A 16,915-nucleotide genomic window follows, 5' to 3' on the forward strand; every position below is an offset into this window, starting at 1 on the left:
GCAGTAACGTATTAGCATCGAGTTAACCTCATAAGCCCTGGTATTTTATGTCTCTGACTGAAGAATATTTGAGCATAATCACATAAATTGCTGAAAATCTCAAGCCACTTTAACACCAAACCTACAGAAAGTGTAACTCTGTGTTGCCAGTAAAACACGCTGTAAAAATGATGTCCAACTTAGGAACTTGGATCTACAAGTGGTCAAGGTCATACTTCAAATTCAAAAGACACTTTTAAAAAACAGTGTTTGCTTTGTGGGGGTTTTTTTTCCGGTTACCTCAAACAGAACTTGGTCTTTAGTGTTTTTTTATTCCACACTGCCATGTGGAACGTGTCGTCGCTTCTCGTGCACTCAATCGCTCTGCTGAAAAGCCAGTCAAGAAAGAGCTCTCTCAGTGAAAAAACCGCCGCTGATTAAACATGGTAAATCAGCTGAAAAAAACCATAGGTGGCCTCCAGCAAAGCTAACTGTGGATTGCACATAGAAAAGACGAGGGCCACAGACGTTCGCCAACTTTCCCGACATTACAAAGTTAAATTTATTTTGTGTTTCAGAACTGCTAATTCTCCATCCATTCTCTATACCCGCTTAATCCATCGGTCGGGTCGCGGGGGGGCTGGAGCCTATACCAGCGGTCATCGGGCGAGAGGCGGGGTCCACCCTGGACAGGTCGCCAGTCCATCACAGGGCCACACAGAGACAAACAACCACACACACTCACACTCACTCCTAAGGACAATTTTAGAGATACCAATTAACCTAACATGCATGTTTTTGGACTGCTAATTCTTTTCTTTATGATTTACTAAACTTGACAACCCTCTTGCGGGACAAGCAAACATGCTACCTTTGCTTTGTGTTAAAATTTCAGTCAAGATGAGGCCCATGGAGCAGCTCTTACTTTCAGCTCAGTATCAGCCTGCACCACAGGAGTGGTGGGAGTTGTCCCCCCCGTCCACCCTTGAACTGTCCGCTGACCAGTTCACCAGAGGACATCAAGCAGATCAGAGGGGGCTGAAACAGGCTTTTCACCCTGAGTGCTCAAAGAGTGGGGCGGCGGGCACACGTCCAATCCAACTCCGCTGTTTGTATAGAGTCATTCATGCCCTTATTTGGATCAGTGCTGAGGCTGAATGGAAGCTACAGGAGTCCTCTGTGTTGCTGGTGTCTGTGTCAGAGGATTTGTAAAGATGCCAGACAAGGAGCTCAACGCTATTTGTTTTAGAATAGATGGGGACAAGCATGGAGATTGAGGCTAAAAAAAAACCAGCATCAATATCCTTTTAGAAATGTCTTTCAAACTTTTCGAGGAAGAATCATTCATTTATCAAGCAGTCGCCACTGTGTGTGGACAACATAGAATAGTTTTCTAAATGGCAGCTGAAAGCCAACACCAATCGTCTTAATCTGCGGACCAGAGTTTCTGGCAGTGCCATCTGTGTTGTTGGCAGAGAGGCGTCTAGTGAGACTGCAGCATAAAAAGTGCAACCGGAGCGATATCAATCATGACATGAATTATAAAGGAGCCTCTCATTATCGCTGCCACCATAAAAACATTAGAGAAAAATAAAATCGAAGCATGACTGAGAACCCATGGATGAGATGGGCGTGCAGAGTGAAACACTTAATGCCGGCCAGCAGAGAATGTAGAATGCAGAGCAATCAGAGAAACACCTGTAGTCCAAAGAGTGAAAAAAACATCAACAAAGGGAGTTGCTGATACCAAAAACAGAGTTTCCGTTACTGAGAAGCAGCCTCACAACTCTTTAAGAGCAGGTGGGAAAGAGAAGTGAGAGTGTCGTGTGGGGAGAGATAACAACACAAACACATGAGTCAAAAACCCAGTGGAGTAGGGTGGAGTGGACCACCCTAAACTTCACAAACAGTGCACTTCCTCTGCAGCCCACAGCTGCTTGCTGAGGTGAACAACTGTAAGATTTGTACAACTGTACTTTAGCGGTCACACACTCCCATGTTTCTGCATCAGAAACTTGTATATATTCACAGTCAGACCCGTTGCAGACGAGAGCGCCTGCTGATCATAAATCAGCAGCCTTTTTAATGAAGTGAGAACATAATATTGACGCTCTGAGGAACAAGACAGTTAGGAGGAGCAACAGGCACGCTGCTAATTCAGCTGTGATGGATGGATCGAAAAAGTCTTTTGGATTAATAACCCCACCGGTGCTGTGTAAATATTTGACCATTTTCAGTAAGGACATTTGTTGAAAGTTCACATCTTCACTGAGAGTTACAACAGTAAGCCTCAAAAAGTGATTTACTCAGCTAATCTTGTTACAATGTTCTGCTGGGAAAACCTGCATCCTGACATTTTCATGGATGTTGTAAGCAAAAACTGCTTCACAAGGCCCCAAAGAATATGACAAAAAGCAGCAAACACCAAAAAAAATGCGCCAATTAAGCTCCTGTTGCTCCTCTTTGGTACTTCACACACATTACATGAAGGTGGCTCGGTGTGTGCTAAGACAAAACAAGCCTGTGTCACAGAATCAGCTGAGCGACAACGGTCAGCGCAGTTACATCCATAGCCGAGTCAAGCTGTAGCTACAGAGGTGGTCATTTACCTCAAGACGTTCTGTTGCTTCTAACTTTCTCTGTGGAAGATCATCATATATCCAAGAACAGCTGAATTCACTGCACAGACCTTGCCTTTAAGTTACTTGAATGGTGATTTTGTCAGATGACGCTGCGGTTATAAAATCAGGATTTTATAGCAACAGTCTGGAAATGCTTTAAGAGACCATGGGTTGACACGTAGTCTTAATGGGCTGATTTTCTGACACCATTTCTGACGTGTTTGGCAGCCTGAAAAAAGAAACTGACTGTTACAAAAAGAACGCCTCTGCCCTTTTGAGTCTGATTGAGCGTATACAAGCAGGAGTGACTCAATGCAGCTGCATTATCTTGGTATGTTAGCTCAGTTTTGAGAAGCTCACTTTCAAACAATTTTGGTCAAATTTATATGCATTTTAAAAGTTGACTGCATCTTCAAAAAGACTGCGTCACTTCTGTCACTTCCTCCCATGAGGCTTCAGCGGCAGATCCACATCAATCCCTCATTCCACCTCTGTACTTTCACACAGTATGCAACAAAGATCCATCAGTCCTGCTTTGAAGGTTGTATATGAAAAGTCCTAAAGTGTTTGTACAGTTTCTAAACTCTCCAAATACTAATCTGACAGGACCTGATGGTGTGTGGGAGGAAAAGCCACAAAGACCCAAGCCCACAACCCACAGGGCCCAAAGCATCTATTGCTACTTCCCTCAAACACTCAAAGACACTGTCTGATGTTATTTGTCTGCATCCAGACTAGTCAAAACTCTTTTGGCAGAACAAAGAGGACTGACTCAACTTATCGGTGCACAAAGTAATGTTTCACAATACATAACAGTACAAATAAAAGTGAGATTCTTAAATACAGCAAAATTCTCACATGACATGCAGATTTTTTTAGTATGTGCATAGTAAGTAATCGCTGTCAATGCCTATGTGATTCTGTTTCAGTCAAGTGACTGTTACAAGTAATTTCATATAGTAAAAGTCAAAAAGTATGCATTCATTCCTGTGGAAAACACCTCAGAGAAATGTTCAATATATTTGGATTGGAAAACAACGGTTAGATGCAACAGACCTTATTTGGGCTGCGAGACTGTGGTTGTTTACATGAGTTGCATGTGTATGTGCCAATGACATTCCTGTTTACAATTTACAGAGCGTAGTCTGATTTATGATTCATGCCCACATTGTGTTCCTCTTCACCAGGCTTTAATCGCAGCCATGTTCCCCAAAACACGGAGAATATCTGGGGTTTGCGCCCATAACCCAAGAGTATGTTTTTCCCCAAAGTCATCCCATTCTGCACCGACTCTGCTGAAGCTTAGAGCACGTGTCCTAAAGCAGCAGTATGTGTTACATAAGGAGGTAAACACTGGAAGCGGTGCACCTCAATAGTGCTGCTATGCCTACACAATGCAACCAAGATTGGAATACTCTCCAAAGCTTAAATAAACTTTGACCATTGCCTACTCCAACTGTGACCTTATTCAAACTCAGGTAATGAGGAAATGCCGTTTTTATGGCGGATCTTAATCAGGTTATGTTTGCTGTACCTACATAATTGCACCCAGTACCTGCATGCATACTTGAACAACACCTTAAGGAAAATTAAGTTATTCAACGACAATATTAAGAGGTGTAATATATCTCAGAGGAAAAAGTAAGTACGCCTGTAATTTTGAAAGCTAGTTTTTCCATTTTTTTACTGTTTGTCCTTTTAAGAAAAATTCAGTTCAAAGAGCTTTTTCTTACATCTCCTACCAGTTTCGTAACTCTCCCTGAACATTTCAATGGGATTCAAATCTGAGCTTTGACTTGGATATTCCATAACCTAGTTCTTCTTTCAGAGCATTCCTCAGTGCATATGCTGGTGTGCTTAGGATCACTCTCTTGTTTGAAAGTCCACTTTGGAATTCAACTTTCATTCAGATATCCTCACATTATCTCAAAGTACTCTGCTAATTTGAATTTGCTCCATTAAAAGCCAGCTGAAGGTCAGAATAGAGCAGACAAAAACTTATTTTAACAGTTACATTTAAAAGCTTTTTGTAAGCAGGCTCCAATAGCTCTCAAACGGAGCAAAATCAAATATGAAAAGTTACTTTCCTAACGCAACCATGCAACAGACTCCAACTGTCTGTGAAAGTCTATTGTGAAATGGTGGACTTCCATACAATAGAAAATACTTTTATCACATTTGGTTTTATAGAAAGCCATGTTCTGTTTATATTATGTTAAGTTGATTCAATCCTTTCCCACTGGCATTTTTGGTGCGTTTTACGCTCATTACCAGTGCAGAAACTCCCACTGCCTCCCAGGGATGACACTTCACTTTATCCTTCAGGTTGTGCTGAACTACAGTTTCTGAAAATCACAACTTTCTGAGATAAAAAGGGTACGTTATCATTTTTGACACGACCACAGACATCAGCCCCGCACAGCGAGACAAACTGTCTGCTGTCAGCTATCTTTCAGTCAGGTAAAACTGCTCAGTCTCGCAAGTTGACAGTGCCAAGGCCTCCACGGAAGATGTTACACTAAATAAAAACTTAGCTGTGTTCACTCTTGCAGCCCCGAGTGCAGCATCCTCATTGAAAATTAGCACATGGGTGTTTTGTTCCCACCGACACTCATCAACAATGCCGACTGGAGCCGAAGCCAAGTCATTTGACTTGGGAGCTATCAGTTGCACTCAAAAGCAAGATGTTAGCAGGTCTTCTGATGAGTGTAAAAAGAGCTTTACACTGTACACACACTTAGTAGCTGTTTTGGAGCTTTCCTTTGTATCACACAATCTCTTGCAAAATGTAGATGCTCAAATCTTTTTTCTTTGTGAAAACTAATGATATCATGTTCATGTTTTCTAAATATTTAAAGTTGTGACTGTTAGTCTTATAATCAGGATAACTGGAAAAAAGTCACGTGACAAATCAACCAGCTCCAAGATGATCCCTGTGGGATCATTTCAGGCCAACTCTGAAAGCGTTCACATGATTCTGACTTCTAACACAAAATGGAGATCTGCAGATACATCTCATAAAAGATCTAATAATGCTGTGTTCAAAGGGAATTTGATGAAAGAACAAGCACACAACTTGTATGTTTTGTAACGCAGCCCAGATTCCCAGTCTCTGAGTGTGTACAGTACAGTTGATCCTTCAAGAGGCTGCAAACATAGCAACAAGCCGTGTGGTGCAACAAAAAGCACACAAAATATGTGTCAAGTGTGCCCACAGATCAGAACTGAGGCCTGGAAACACACACTCGTGAGCGTCACTGTATGGAGAGAAGACTTTGGCTGGATCTGGCTTCCAACCTGTCGGACCAGTTTCAAAGCCGCACGTCCGTCTGAAAGGCACTGAAATAGTGTGTGTATCCACTGCGACAAACACAGGCAACATGACCCTCGACGTAAGCATTGCTCATCACTGAGAAACACTGGGAGCTATCCAGCGAGACGGCAGCAAGCCACAGCCTGCATGCAGACTACACCCACCTGCATCACTGGGCATTTGGCGTACAGTCATCCTTCAGTCTAATTACCAGTGAAATATAATGTAGAGGTCACCGTCCTTAGCTGAGCTTCATATCTCATTAAGCGCAAAGCAGCAGCAGCAAATTTAAATTACAAAACCGCTATTATGGGGTAAATTCAGACACACTTTACCTTTAATGTCAACTAATCTCGCTAAACAAACGTTCTTGTGCAAAGCAATAATTCTGGATTTTATTTCGAAGCAGCAGGCAGTGTACTTTTGTGAATCTTTACTTTTCTGAAACTCTAATTTCTCCTGAGGTCTTTTTTTTGTCTTTTCATAAATTGTTTGCAATGCGACTGACCTCAGAGCAGACCATTTCACAAGAACCAGCCAATCACAGACAAACAATGGAATTAGTATTTTTTTTCCACAACTGCTGAACACCAAGGCTCCAAATAATGATTGTCAAGCGTGAAGAGGCCAAAAGAATACAATAGCTGCTGGGGTAGTCGGTAAAAAAAGGATAAAACAGAGTCGCTGTATTTAATATTTTCAGAGCCAGTCTGAAAAAAAGTGGCAACTATTCTATTTCCCAACATGTACAAAACTTTACCCAAAATATAACTCTGCTTTTCTACAATGAAGCAAAATTGGGTTGAATTTGGGGTATCAGTACACCACATCAAAGCCAGACAACAGCATGATGAGTCTCATCCTGGAGGGGCAGGGGATTTGTTCACATAAGGCCTCTGTGAAGCGAGAGATGAGTGTGCGTATGTAAAAAGAGGAAAAGGGGGGGGTGAAGAACCTGCTGACTCACTGTAATCATGAGGCCGAGGCAAGCTGAGCTACTGCTGCTCAGGGTACAGCTCCCTACCTCTCCTTCAGAAGGACAAAGTGATGCTTCCCATCAACCCTGAACAGTGCAATGGTTGGAAATAGAATGGTGAAATAAAACTGTCTCATGTCATGAAATAGCTCCTTTCTCTATTCTGACATCCGAGTGCAGACGGAATGATGCAATCTGAGGAAGGCAATAAACTGCCAAAAGCTGTGCGAGTGTAAATCAAAGCAAAAACATAAAGCTCTGATCAGGCAGACAACGACAGGAGTGAAGTTGCTTCAGGAGGAGAGGAAGACTGGAGAGCTCAAATCACCGTGGCCATTGCTGCAGGCAACTCCCTGACACACTATTCAACAAAATGATGCTGTAAGCTGCCCCGTAACAAGATTGTGACAGGACTGCAGAGGATGGTGCGGTATGATACTGCTTAATTTGGTTGTCAAACAACAAAAGCACACCACCACTGTGATTAAAGTGTCCCACTCAAGGGCAGTAATGTTGTGTTATTCTAAATGAAGCCAGCAAAAAGAGCGCGTATTACTACAGGACTGAAATTAGAGCCGTTTGAGCCAGCAATCGATGGCACAGCACTACTCACGTACAATCAGATATCAAGCATTTGATACATGATGAGTATAAAATGCTTGGAGTATGACAGAGCATCCACTTAGCTTCACTGTGGCTGGTTAAGGTAGATATGATAAACCCTCCTCCCTTCAAGTTAGCAGATGTACATGACATACTGTGGTCTTTGCTTGAAGTGGCCTTTGATTGTTTTACAGAAGCCTTAATGGGCATTAGAGGAAATGGAAAAAGCCTTGAGAATCACGTCTGGTCTGAGAAAAGATTAAAATCATGTGACTCAGCAGCTCTTTCCAGTTCGAGCTGGCAAACAATGGAATTACAAGACTGGCCAGTGTCTTCCCAGTTAGAAAACATTATCCCACATATCCCCAGGTATGAAAGCAACGACGGACGAAAGGCTCTCTGCATTTTGCTCTTGTGGATGTCCACCACAGTGTTTGATTTTTGTGATGCATGACCTCAGTCAGCCCAGCGATTCTCATGCAAGAAATTGCAATTTCGAGACTTGCCTGCACATTTTCTACAGTTCTTTCACTTTTCTACTTCCTCTCCCAGTAGAATCATGGAAAACTGTACTCGCATTACGCATTTCTGGTTTAGAAAGTTTAGAAATTTTGAGGGATCTTGGCGACCTCGTGCTAACTAAATAATAAGGTAATTCTAAATTAATGGCCTGCATAGAATTTTTCTGACCATTCTGTGTGTAGCCCTGGTGAACTTCACATGCACTTTGTATTTCCACTTATTCTGATCGAGCAGTCAAACATGTTTTCTCTTTTTGTTCACCTTGCCAATGTTGTACAGTGGATGTGAACAAAGACACTCTTTTTTTATGCTGCATGCATACATGCATTTGTAGTGTGTGTATAAGTGTGTATAAGCTGTCTATGTCCACGTTCACAAGAAGGAACATGGTTTAAATAGGCTAGAATATAAGAGCATAAAGCTTAGTTTACCAAAGAAGGATAAACTGAGTCGTCTAGAGAGTTTGACAAAAAATATATATACACACATATATACACGTATTTAAATACATTTGACTGAATACCAGTGTGACAAAAGGGTGTCATGGAATTTGAAAATGACTCCACTTGGGCAGGAAGGAAAGTTTTTTAATTTTGTGGAAAAAGAGGGAGCAAGAGCATTTAGGAGATGACTGATAAGCAAGTCAGCTAAAATTGTGTATGTCATAGCCTTAGCTGCACCAGTTTAAACATTTTCTCTCCCCATTTCATGTTTTTTAAACCTATTTTTCATATTTTTTACAGTAAATTATGGGAGAAGCCATTTTTAAGCCCACATACGGTAACTAAAACCCATTCTCATTCCCAGGGCATTAAAAAGTACCATTTAGTCGAAGCCGGTATCTTTTCAGACGTAGACACAAGGTGTTCTTTGACTTTAGCCCTCCTGCCACAGAAGTGTTTGCCTTATGTTCACGTAAGTTGGGATAAAGTGGTGGTAGTGGTATGTCCTGTGTGACACTGTGTGTCTTTTTCTCATTACGTTTCAGCTGTCACCTTTCACCTCCCTAGTAAGTCCCTTGTAAGGCCTGTATTACTGCAACTTGCTCTATGTGTAAGTTAAAAGGGATGCTGTTTTTTGTTTTTGGGCCCTTTCCAGGTACTTAGGAGTAGTTAGAGTCCTCATTTCTGTAGACAGCAGTGCGAGCCGTCTCGGTTAGGAGAATAAAAAGATTTCCTAATCAGTGAGATAAAGCAAAGCTGCTCAGAAAGAAGCAGATTTTTCACCATCTAAAACAACTCAAACCCCCAAAATGTCATTGCAGTTTGAGTGAAGCAATATTGTGAATTTTTACATCACGTCACTTTTGCATCGCAGTAACATGAGCTGGGTGTTCCCTGTCCTGCAGCAGAGAGAGTGTAGTGCCTGTCTGATGCAGAAGTGATGCGATGTAAGAATTCACAACAGATTCACCCACTTAGAATTGCCTCTCCCAGTTAAAAGCCATCAAGTTCCGCCATTGACCTTTCAGAGAATTAGCCCGGAAGTAAACAGGCCCTGTTGTGTCAATATCTGTAATTATACATAATCAAAAAACAACAGTGTCTTATTTATAAATAAATGATATCATTGTAATTTAGTTTGAGTTTAAATTGGATTGTTCTTTTTGTGTGCTTTTGTTCAGTGGCGACCACCTTCCTGAACTGATTGTCGTTCATTTGCCAAATATGAGACAAAAAAATAAACAAAGATTAATTTGGCTGATAACGATATTATTCATTTCGAATTCTGTATAGATATCACAGAGTGCTGCTATTCTATTAACTATTCAGGGCTCAATAACTGTGTGATGAAAAGTCACTTTCCCTAATGTGTTGCTGTTTATCTAACTTCCTGCTTTATGACTGCTCGCTCCATCCTGATCTGCACTTCATTACCTTTCTTAGTGTATTTAGTCATCTGTGTGTGCGTCCCCTGATATCTTCTGTATTTGCTCTGTGTTTGTGTTTTCTTCTACTTTTTGTATAATTTTCTTGTTACTTTCTTTCGTCTATACAATTTTTTTTATTTGACCTTATATTTCCTGGATTCTCCAGCACCCTTTGATGTTTCCTTCCCCACCTAAGTTAAAGCAGCTTACCGATATTTCAGCCTTACTGAAACCTGCATCTGCATGTTCTTCAGAGCTCACATATGGTGACAGATGACGAAATATGCTAAATATGCTATAATATGTAAGGTTTATGACACTGATAATTAGAATCAGATTACAATGTTGGGCATTCAGCTGAAAAGGATAAATTTGGGGGTTAAAAAGTCCTCACAAATAATCAAGCACAATGTGTGTGTGTGTGTGTTTCTGCGGATGTGATCGGTCACTGGAGTTCAGCAGGCAGGAAGAGACGTGACCGTAATCACCAAGCAACCAGAATATGACGAGACAAATCGCACTGGGCCAACTTTCAGTCGCCACCAAGTGCAGGACACACACACAACCTGCTACCGCCATTGTCATCATTGTAAGTCAGATCAGGGTGACCCTACAAAGTTATGCTGCACTACGTGCCTGCACCAAAATGCTGCAGCATTTACAAAATAAATGAAAATCACGATGTGAAAATATTCCTCCACTGTGACTCTGACAGGCAACTAACGGAGCTCCTTTTCCTACAGAGATATAACATCACAGTACGAAATGCTTCAGTTAACTTGCAAGTGCAGGGAATGATCACCTCTGAAGAGACACAGAAAAGAGGAGGGCTGCTTCAGATGCCTCTTACATGCTCATTTGAATTGCAAATGTTGTTAGGCAGCATGCTGGGCCGCAAAATCCCAGCAGAACCCCCTGGCATCCGAACTCAACACACAAACGCTGACATGTACACACCAGTAGCAAGACTCCGTGTGCACGTACAGTAAAGAGAAAAGATCTTTCGGTTTGACTAACTTCAAACGATGTGAACTTCACATGCTCACAAACTGACGTCAAAGAACAGATAGTACAGAAACCGTTGCTGAGAACAAGTCATGACTCCTCAGTAGACATGGTTGTGCTGTGACAGCAGGCCTGCCAGCTGAGGCTGTCGCTGTGGGCGGGGCCTGGAGGAAGATGGTGAGGAAGTGTTTTAGGCCCACCTACATGGCAGCAGGGAGCAGACCCTAATACTGCAGACAGAACAGAGTCAGCCAACTGGTCTGACTTCCACAAATGAGACAAACTACTGTACAGAGCAGATTATTAAGAGACCGAATTTATAAAGTTATTTCAAGTTTTACCCATAACATTTGGAGAGGTCATTTTGCAGCACATGTAGACTTGGAGACATTAGGGGTTTAAATATATAGTACCGTGCAAAAAGTCTTTAGCCACCCCTGATTTCTTTGTATTTTTCTTCCAAGCAGCCAGACCTTTTTTTTATCTTTTTAAGTGATCTTAAGCAACAGTTTTCCAGGCTTTCTGAGGGTCTCTCAGATTTTTTTCTTTGGACATTGGCTGATTTTCACTTATTTACAGTTAAATCCTTGTACCTCGCAATTTTCAGAAGAAATTTTTTTTAAGCCACTGTATTATTCAAGCAAAAAAAATGCTTCTAACTCAAGAGATGAACCAGTGTTGTATCTACACGTAACAGACAAGTTAACTAAGAACCCATTTTAAACTCTATTTTCAGACACGTTGTTACTAGCAGCCTGTCAGAAAGACAGAAAATGGACATGTGGAGGACAAAAGAAGAAATGTCAGACCTAAAATGAACTATCTACAGCAGATGTATCGGAAAGTGATGTCCTTAAGAAATAGGAAAGGAAATCCAGCAAAGACCTGACACAGGACCTGAAAAATGCATCTGGACCTTCAGTTGAGCCATCTACTGTTCACTGAAACCATTCTTAAGGAAGGGAAACAGGGAGAAAAGGCTGAGGTATGCCGAATGACACAAGAGGTAGACTGAAAATCAGCAGAGTCCTCCCCAGAGCCAGGACTTCGACTTTATTGAAGCAGTGTGGGATCATCTTGACAGAGAACAGAACAAAGACAAAGAAGAGCTTTGGGATGTCCTTCAAGAAGCCAGGAGAACTATTCCTGAAGACTACTTAAAGAAACGACAGAAAGATTGTCTGTGAGAGTTCAGGCTGTGTTGGAGGATAAAGGTGCTCATATCAAATATTGACCTTCGAGCTTATACAAACTCGCTGTTGTAGACTTTATGATTGCACATGTATCATTAAATTGCTGCACCCTTTTTTAAATTTTCTTGGCAATATGTAAAGAAGCTCAAAAAATATAAAGTCCTATTGTTCGGGATGCCAGGCATCCGCTCAGTCTTTTACGGCATCCTGAACGCAGCCTCCTGGACATTCTACTGTATGTACTTCCACAGAGAATGTGAAAGCCAGGGGACTGAAGGTAAGACTATTTGCATACATGGATTTGCCTTCCATACATGCAAGTCAGCCGCTCACACTACACATCACTGACAGATTATTTCAACGAGTTAAAGCGGTACAAATTCCACCAACTCTGAATCCCATTCACTTTGTTTCAGACGCAAAAGAAAATACACACTTTGTTAAAGTGTTGATGGAAGGGTGTGACATGGGCAACACTGTGTAAGTCTGTGTGTGTGTGTGTGTGTGTGGCTGCTGCATTATTAGTAATGGGTGTGTTTGAGAATGCTCTGACTAAGCCAATAGCAGATCCAGTTTGCCCTGACAGGCTGGGCCACAAACACTGAGCAGCTGATCTCAGAAGCTTTCACAGCAGCAGCTTTAACAGGATGTGGAAGCTGAAAAACGAGGTGCTGTAACGTTAAATCAGCTGAGAGGAGATTTTTACTGCCTGCTGGTTGCATGTTTGCTGCTCTCATGCAGCCTCCACGCTGACAGGGCCAGTGGGCACAAAACGACGCAACAACTTGCTCCTGGCCCCGGCTCCATTCCCACAATTTTAGTCAACCTCCAGGCGCGGCAAGCGCGAGGGCAAAGTCCACGCGCGTTATGAAATTACCTGGTCTGTGGAGCAGCTGCTCGTTGACTGTAGACTGTCACAACGCCGAAATAACTGGCGAATTGCGCCTTTAAAAAGGACCGACACCATGAAAATAAACATTACAGCCAGAGATGAAATAAAACCAAGACTGAGTTATCTGAGAGAAATGTGAATATGTCAACATACCCTCCTGTCAGACAGACATCCAAGGGAGGACCATGGATGTTGTGCACCGTAGGAGGTCGATCCTGCTCCAGCCGCCGCTCCGTGTTTATTCCCCGCTTTTAGGGAGAGTGAGTGTGTCAGTTTTTTTGCCGGTGGAACGCCTGATGAGGGAGGGAGGGAGGAGGGGGAGGAGGAGGAGGAAAGAGAGAAAGAGGGAGGGACACTGTCAGATACAGGGAGGCAAGAGAGAGGAAGACACACACGTTCAGTCCGTGTGCTCAGGCGATAAAGCCCAAAGAAGCGCGTGTATTTCCTCCAGAAATGCACCTCTCCGTCAACAAGTATTCAAAACTGCCAACAAGGTGACATAATCCCTGCTTGTTTCTGCAGCAGCTGCGTTCACGTGGTGTCATCATGTGCACATATATACCATATCGCTGTATGTGAGTCGTCGGGTAATTCGTTTTGGAGGCAGAGCCGCTCTTTTAATAAAATATTTACAGCCACAGCAGCTCCTCCGCTCCGATGCAGCTGCTGTGACTCTGATTTCATCAACACACAGCTTCAACCCATCGCCTCTGTATGCAAAAGTGATGGGATTTAGTAAAACAATGGGGCACCCACTGCTGTGAACAAAAAAGTCATAATAATTCAAGTTCTCCATTGTGCAATTAACAAGGTGTTATTTTCGGAGGCGAGCTGAGTTTGACATAATCAACCTCTGAGAGATTGCTGTTGCTGATTAGATAAATCACTCTTGTGTTTCTCTACAAAGCAGGGCTGTGGCGCTTTCAAATGTTCAGTAAAATAGCGTTCTTATTTCAGGATGAGCATAACATTTACCCCAAGATTATATGCTGTATATTACCATTCAAGGGCAATAGCCAACTGAGTCATTATCCAGACACAATAACCTACAAGCACTCTGCAGAGGTGAAAACTGGTGCCAAAGATGACCCAAAGAGTACCACAGACAAGTCCTTAATGAGTTTGTGCTGATTTAAAATCAATTTTATTCCTATAAAACATAATCATGTGGCAAGCTGTGATTCAAATGTTGTTATACTTAAAGCCATGTTCGTGGATCACTTTCTGTAATAAAACACAAAACTTGGGTTTACCCCATCTGCCTGCTGCGTATGAATGAAGATTTCATCACAGCATCCTCTAAATCAGCATCTCAGAGACTGCAGGGGATCACATGTCAGTAGAGGGGCAGATTCCACACACCTTTTTGTTTTTAAATTTGCACTGTCAGCATAAACCCTATTGCACTAACACAGCACAGCTAGCAGCGTCAGCTAAAAACGAACTTAGCTGTTACGCTTTTCTTGTTTTTTTCATGTAATCTCCTCAGTGTTCTCCCAACATGGGACCAAGATGAGGCACACAAAAAGGCATCTAGTGTACATACCTTTTATTTTGAGTGGGCAGTCCCATTCACATAGAAGTCAGACACCAGACTCTTGTAGTCATGATTATGAACAGTCAAAACTGAACTGTATTGAATCGATATTGAAAAATGTGGGTCATAATGTGAATATAACCTAATAATTATGAGACTGAAGTTGGAGCCTATGTTATAGCACTTGTCATTTCTTTGTTTTCATTCATTCTCTTTCAGGTTCCCTCTCACTTAGCTTAGTTTAAGCATCAAATTGACATGGTTAGGGCTAGGCAGTTTGCTGCTTAAGGATAGAAGCTGAAACTACTTGTTTAGGATTGCAACCATAGCTACTTAGTCAGGGTTAGCCTGATTAGGTTAGGGCACTGAAACTACTTGGTTAGCATTAGGAATCAAAGCTATGTGGTGAAGGTGAGAAAAAGTTATTCTTTGAGTTTAAACAGGACAGCTTGGGTTTAAATTTCCATGGCACTTCCAATTCCAAAACCTAATTCTTACATAACCTGCAACCAAAGGCTATGTATAACACTTACCGTTTTTATCCCAATCTTTTTAAAATATAACATTCCCCATTTTGCCCTCAGTATCTTGGGTTTTTGCTGCCAGAAGCAACATGCAAGGGATGGATTGAGCCAGAGTCCTATTTGCAACTTTCCGACGAACAGGTCTTTTTGTCATTCTGTGTTGCCTTGAGGTTGCAGCCTCAAGCGAATGTCATGAGCTCAAAAAAACTCAACTGACATCAATGGAAAGAATTTCAGTTTCAGAGCCTCTGTTTGAGATGTTACAGCTGGTAGACGTGTGAAAAGAAGAAAAGAAAAGTTGCCCCTATCACAGTATTCTCAGTGAATATCAGCGGGTATACCTGGGTGTTGTGTTTCTGCTGATGTCGAGCAGATCTGGAGCTGATTAAAACCTGCATCTACCGCAGATTCATTTGACTCAGGAACGAACGACGACTGAACATTTTCACATTGCACTCAAGGTGGTGGTTTCTTGGTTTGAGTCCCTTTAAACGTACTTCAGATTTCACCACATCTGAAACATGTTCACTGAATCTTGTGATTCGCTACTTGTTTTTGTGCTTCTATTCAATCTTTACCTGTCACTCACATGCTCATGATTATTTCTCAGGGTTACATCATGAAGGCATTTTCACAAAGAAAACTGTAAAGTGAGTGAGACTCCATCTTAGCCAAATAGTCATACACATTTTCTCAACATTTATGTGGATAAATTAAAAGGCTGAGAGTGGATCAAGTGGACCAGCTTTTTATGCACATTGCACCATTTTACCCACCAAAACTGAAAACTGGAAATAGCATTTAGTCATTGACCTATGCTTTGAGCCTCTTCCTAATACACGTAGGATTTTTTAAATGACAGGTTACCAAATTAAGACCTACTTAAAAGTGAGTCTGTTTTATTAATGATGCTTATCTCTCTCCTCTGCAGTGGGAACAACAATTCCTCTCCTGATAGCTTGTAACTGAGCTAAGAGTGGAGAGAGATAATCCGGCCGAGGAGGAAAGTGAAACAGGCACACGGATGATATTCAACTTCAAAAAGCACAGGAGCAATGCATATGTACTGACTGTCGGATGTCAGAATGTAAAAAGATTTATGCTTGGCGCCAATCTTCTGCTCACAATGCAATTATCCAAATCAGCAGAGTAAGCACAGAGATGTGACAGAGGTTTGTGCTCAACCAGTAGCAGAAACTTCCCTTTTACAGGATTTATCCCGGATGCTCTTTAAATTTTGATTAAATAGGCTTCTTCTCTTACACAATTTACATCTTGATGTACTTTTATTAAAAGGGTTTGTAGAGAGTCCACAGTTTCAAGAAAACCGTCACAATAACATAATTTTGTACATAGATGTATACATGGTCTACCTCATAGTTACATTTTACATCTGCATTTGGTCATATTACAACATGATTTATTATCTATTCCTATAGGAATAGATTAATGCATTGATTAAGTAAGACTGTCCTCATGAAAATGTATGTACGTGCTGATAGATCCGGACAATGATTTCAGTCAAAGAACAATCGACTCCTAGTGGTCGTGGGAGCAGCCACATAAGAGGTGTGAATATGGCGTCCATGTGGGTGACTGCTGCATTGTGTTTAAATGCAACCATTCCCTTCTGCAAAAATGGCATCCATTCAGGTGATGGCCACGTTGTCAAAATAAGATTAAATAAAATTGTAAAACAGTCGTGTGTTTGTCAAAATCCAACAAGGAAATGAGGAAAGAGTTTTAGTGAAGCGTTGTCTTGCCACGGATGGAACCTGCGTTGGTCTCGATCTCACACAGAGCCATGGCTGAAAGTCCAGAATTTAGCTGCTCCATCCAACCACCCCTTCTTTTCTCCTTCCTTCCTTCCTTTACAGACT

General features: G+C 41.7%; 1 protein-coding gene across 9 annotated transcripts in view; it reads right to left on the minus strand.

Annotated features, from left to right (window-relative positions):
• The window catches only part of LOC140303899 (band 4.1-like protein 1), a 92,911-nt gene extending 79,636 nt beyond the window's left edge, over nucleotides 1-13,275 (minus strand). For 4 of the 9 annotated variants that reach the window (XM_072382872.1, XM_072382874.1, XM_072382871.1 and 1 more), the window contains exon 1: nucleotides 13,128-13,275. The gene's annotated coding sequence lies outside the window, so the exon portion shown is untranslated. The remainder of the gene's footprint in view (nucleotides 1-13,127) is intronic. The other 5 variants (XM_072382873.1, XM_072382876.1, XM_072382875.1 and 2 more) reach the window with 3 other exon arrangements.
• Between the last annotated feature and the right edge of the window lie 3,640 nt (nucleotides 13,276-16,915).

The sequence above is a fragment of the Leuresthes tenuis genome, unplaced genomic scaffold (genome assembly GCF_036924035.1).
Source record: "Leuresthes tenuis unplaced genomic scaffold, fLeuTen1.0.hap1 SCAF_3, whole genome shotgun sequence".
Classification (NCBI taxonomy): Eukaryota; Metazoa; Chordata; class Actinopteri; order Atheriniformes; family Atherinopsidae; genus Leuresthes; species Leuresthes tenuis.